Source organism: Lissotriton vulgaris, chromosome 1_1 (genome assembly GCF_964263255.1).
Source record: "Lissotriton vulgaris chromosome 1_1, aLisVul1.2, whole genome shotgun sequence".
NCBI classification, from domain to species: Eukaryota; Metazoa; Chordata; class Amphibia; order Caudata; family Salamandridae; genus Lissotriton; species Lissotriton vulgaris.
In genome coordinates this window covers 1,606,407,822-1,606,412,930 of record NC_141685.1, presented here as the reverse complement: position 1 = coordinate 1,606,412,930, position 5,109 = coordinate 1,606,407,822, and positions in this window count along the sequence as shown.

The window sequence follows — 5,109 nt, the reverse complement described above, 5'->3', positions numbered from 1 at the left end:
CAAGACCTGGAAATTATAAGAACCACATGGGTGAACACCATGTTGATATGGACTGAATTCGTACCTCGTCTACAATGGCGTGGAGCGAGGAACCATTCTGCTCTCGAAAAGGCCCGGAGAAAAGTGAACAGGACGATGCGACCTTTTTGTCATAATTTGGGTATATATTGTTTGAATCATTATCATTTACAGGTCTCGGAACATCATTTATTTTGTGAGGACGGAGTGCATCTTTCAGCTTTGGGTCTTTCTTTTACCTGTTGGAGCTCAGGGATTTGATTAGTAAAGTTCTTCAAGTTCAGTTATGGTGTGCCCCTTCCTGTTCTTTTGGTGGGGCAGGAAAACACTAAAGGTTTTCCTGGGTGGCGGGGTTTTTGTAGGGGGGGTGGGCAGCCTGGAGCGGGTTGGCCATCCTGAAGGGTAGCGTGGGTAGGTTAGGGGTAGTAGGTAGGAGTTTTCGTTCTGGGTTTTGGGATTCAGTTTTTGCAAGATCATTGTACAGTTGGAATTTGTAAATAAATAAATAATGAAATGTGTTTCGTGAAATGATGATGCACCTGTCCTAAAATAAAGTGGCCTTTTTTGCTCCTAAAAGAAAGAGGTGGACAATGATTTCTTGCGCGAGGGGGGACCCAGGGAGAGCCAGGCACGAGCCGGTCTCTTCCTGGGTAGGTTCGCGCGAGAATCAGGAAATCAGGTGGGACTGATTAGGGAACAGATATAAAGGGGTCAGGCTGACGGTTGGGAACTGCGTAGCGGGTGGCTATTAGGGAGGTTTGTTTTGCCCCACCCACCCTCCCTCTTTTTTCTTTTACATTTGGGTGGGGGTCTTTTTTCTTCTTCTGCGGTACTTTAGGTGCTGCTCCTTTCCTTAGCTTGCCACAGTTAGGATGGGTGCAGGTGTGCTAACTAGAGGCGGGGTTTTTGTAGGGGGGGTGGGCAGCCTGGAGCGGGTTGGCCATCCTGAAGGGTAGCGTGGGTAGGTTAGGGGTAGTAGGTAGGAGTTTTCGTTCTGGGTTTTGGGATTCAGTTTTTGCAAGATCATTGTACAGTTGGAATTTGTAAATAAATAAATAATGAAATGTGTTTCGTGAAATGATGATGCACCTGTCCTAAAATAAAGTGGCCTTTTTTGCTCCTAAAAGAAAGAGGTGGACAATGATTTCTTGCGCGAAGCGCCTGGTAGTTCTCTTGATTTTCCTTGCATTGCCATATTTATTCAGAATGCAGAGTCGAGCGACCCAATTCTGTTTTGCAGAACAATAATTCATACAAACCAGGAGCATGTAAAGAAACGTCAACAACGCTGGCACGCCCCAGTTAGCAACGCTTTGGTTCTGCCGGGGACCGGATGAGGGGAGTCATGCACGCACAGCAAACAGCCATTACCAGCCCATTTGAAGGAGCTCTGTTGCTCAGGGCTGTCGCACAGCTGGAGTAACCAGCACGAGACGCTATTTTATTTTACAGAGCACTCGCCGGACTCACGGCATCCTGGAAGCTCACGGGGAACCTGCATCGAAGCCATAAATTCGGAACAGACAAGCATATTTATAGATGAGTAGGAATAAAGCAGATCACCTTTCCTGTGTCTGGGGCTGTTATAGCTGCGGGTAGATTTCGGGAACCTCATTGTACTTCTTGACTTTGTACGCGAAAGAAATAATTTCTGTGGTATCTACCGAGATAGCGATCTTTCCCGTTTCAGTGGAGCGTTGAGAGCCTCGGTTCCAGTGAAAGCATGATTGCATGCTGCCTGGTATAATGCCCCTCCTGGGAGCTTATAATTACAGGCACCGTAATTGACTGCCACATTGTAACCAATATCCTATAATTTGGTTTTAATATGTTTAGTCAGAGGAACCTGTGCATCTGTGAGCAATCGAGGGACAGCTGGTACGATTTTTCTGAATAGACCGATTTTTATACATTTTTTCTGTTTTACTAACCACTGTCAACTCCCTGAATATTAGAAGCAATCGCTTGGCGAATACCTAGCTTGCATTGACATGCAGAATCACAGTTGACAGTGGTTTGCTTTTTCTCGATCAATAATTGTCAGACAGCACATCAAATTCTGCTTTTTTCTTTCAATGACACCTCAGTTGTACATTTCTGTCTAAGTTCCCTTCTGCAGTTGTCGTCGGTCTCCTTAGCTGTGCACAGAGGTGTACTGCAGAGAAACAAGGTGGGACAGCATCAAAAGCCCTGCAAACTGCATTGAAGATCAACGTTCATGGCCGGTAGCTATTCTGACCATCCTACTGCACCCAAACCCCTTGACATCATCCGCCTGCTAATGTGTGCACAGAGGAGTATTTATGGCAGGCAAAAATCCTAGCTTTGGTGCAAAGGCCGATATACTAATAATCTGACTTTGCCCCAGATCCTAATGACAAAGTCATAAGCACAGAGGCAGGTGGTATATGCCCTCTTACGCCTGTCATTTATGGCTACCAGCCAAAAGACAGAAGGGAAACATGTTTTTCCTGCAGAATCATGAATTGTCTATGCTGGACGGAACATGCGATTGTAGAGATTAACATCGCCAGGGCAAGGTAAAGGGGACTACTACAGCCTTGTCACAAAACCTCGCAGACAATGCAAAAGAAGAACAAGGAAAAGCAAAATATTACCCGTAATCAAACAAAGGGCCTGATTTCGATGTAAAGGATTGCACCATGGTGGTGGTGTTAACTCCGTCACAATGGCGCAGTACTTTTCTCCTGCCATGGCGAGGGTACAGTGCCCACGAGATTTAGTCCTGTCCACCGGCTCAGCAGACACCACTTGAATATACAGGGATCGGCAGCACGGCTGATCCTGGAAATGCATTGAAAGTGTGCCTTGTAGCTCCGCAAAGCAAGATTTTGTTTTTGAAAGTATAAAAATACTATGATCCCCTTGTTATGCAAGTGTTCTCTAACAGTGTGGGGGTCATTGAAAAGTTTTTACTTTTACACACTGCCACATTTTAGGTAGCGGTTTCAAAAATTAGTAACTGGCCATGTGTCCACCCACTCAGGTGCGCTGACACGTAGCCAAATCACTGATGGCCCTTATTCTGTCGGGCCTTAAAAAGGGTATGTAGGCAGCAGAGACAGAGTGGTCTCCTCCTTCTACATACAGAAGTTCCGTCAGTCCACCACATATAAATGAGGCCCATAATTGTCAAATAAAGATCTAGTACACTTGACAATATACATACTATACCACGTCGCACATCAAACTGGCATTGTATATCACTTTACTGTATATGCACCTATGGAGTAGATGTGTAGCAAGCTGCTTGTGATGTGTGATGAACCTTAAATATAACTTTCTTGCATTTGTGTGATTCAGCTGCATCAGCTGTCTGCTTCTTGCAAATGAGTTGATTGTACTGAGTTTTTGACCTGCTTCCTAAAGATAGTCAGGTGAATTTCATTTTGTGGGACACATTCAGGTTTTGTGTTTGGCTGTTTGTTGGCAGCTGTCATAGGTTTGCTGTCAGTCTTAAGTTGCACATCTGAATCCCATAGTAAGAAATATCATCTAACATAAATATTGTGTCTAAAATACCTTTTATAAAAGTATTATCCCATTGGATGCCGATTTTCCATTAGTGTGCTATTTATATAAATTATCTTTAGGATGTGATATTTATTATGTAAGATGATATTTTGACCTTAATATTTTGGTACCACTCCAATTCTTCATGTCGAGTCCTCTTTTTGTCGTTCTTGATCATCAATGACATTACTCCATCAGTATCCAAATCCTAGACTATCATGGACTTGTTGCAATATCAATTTCACCAAATTTAGCACTTTGTTTGAAAAGGAGCCATGAGTATCATCTCATGCCTCCTCACTTACTTTATATTCTTGGTGGCTAAACCATGTATACCTTATTCTACAAGTGTCCATTATCCACTCTAGAGGAGTTTCTATTTGACATGTTGTGCCTTACAGGGCTCTTAACTGCCACTCACTCTCACTGACCCCTCATCCAAGTGAATTCTCCTTTAATGTGCAAAGATTTTTGATTCAGAAATGGCCGAAATCTTTCTCTTGTTTTCTGCAAGTCAATCCTCTAGATGCTTTTTCTGTGTTATAGTTACATTAACATTCCATAATATTGCCCTAATTTTCACACCTCTAACCTTTTTTTTGATAACACATTTGGGGAAAGTTGGCATTTTTGGTTGTTGTGTTAAAACAGGTTTTCGCAACATTCGGCCATGATGAATGTTTCTAAGCCAGAATTTAAGGAGAACCCCTAACTATACATATACATTCTCTTTAGATTGATTTCATAAAAATGTGTCATTTTTAGACATCATGAAAACCTGGGATTGTTCAATTTCTCCTCGAACTATGCTGTAACTACTGATTTTAAACCATTTGAAAAGATGTTAATAGGAAGCAACCATCAACCACAGTTTTCATTGATGGTCATAGGTTGAATCAATTTAATGCCAATCTTAAAGACTTTGAATTTTATATAATATTTATACTATGATTTTATTTGCATATATGAGTAAATTCTCTTACAAAGTTTTTTTTAATAGCAGTGAATGTATGAATGATCATCAAATTGTTAACTCTACCTGGTGTTTGACCGCCATCTCCAGTGACACAGTTTAGTGTTATTAAGAGTAGGCAATGCTTCCCATACTTAGCTAATTTTAGCCCCTGAAGACTCCTTTTCAATTTCTGTGATGTTACCATTTCCCTTGTTCAACTTTTAACATAGGCAACCTGTAGCTCTAACTAGCTTTAATAGATGTCTGTTTGAGAATGTATTAATCACTGCTTTACAACAGTATTATCCTGACACAATATATGCATTTTTAGTTAAACACTCTATTTCTAAACGGTGAAATTGATTTTCATTTGTGTGAATTGCTATCTACCCACATAGTTACTAGAGGACATATTTCAGCTGCAATACTCACTCGCAGTAAGGACCAAACATGACGAATGAGAACTGCTGTATGTATATTATTCGTAGTACTTGTTCCTTTACTAGGGGCATTATTATGAGTGGCTCTTTATATAGACCAGATTTATCCCATCCCCACAGGTACTTGGGTACTGGCAACTCGGGAGTGAGGAAAATCCATAC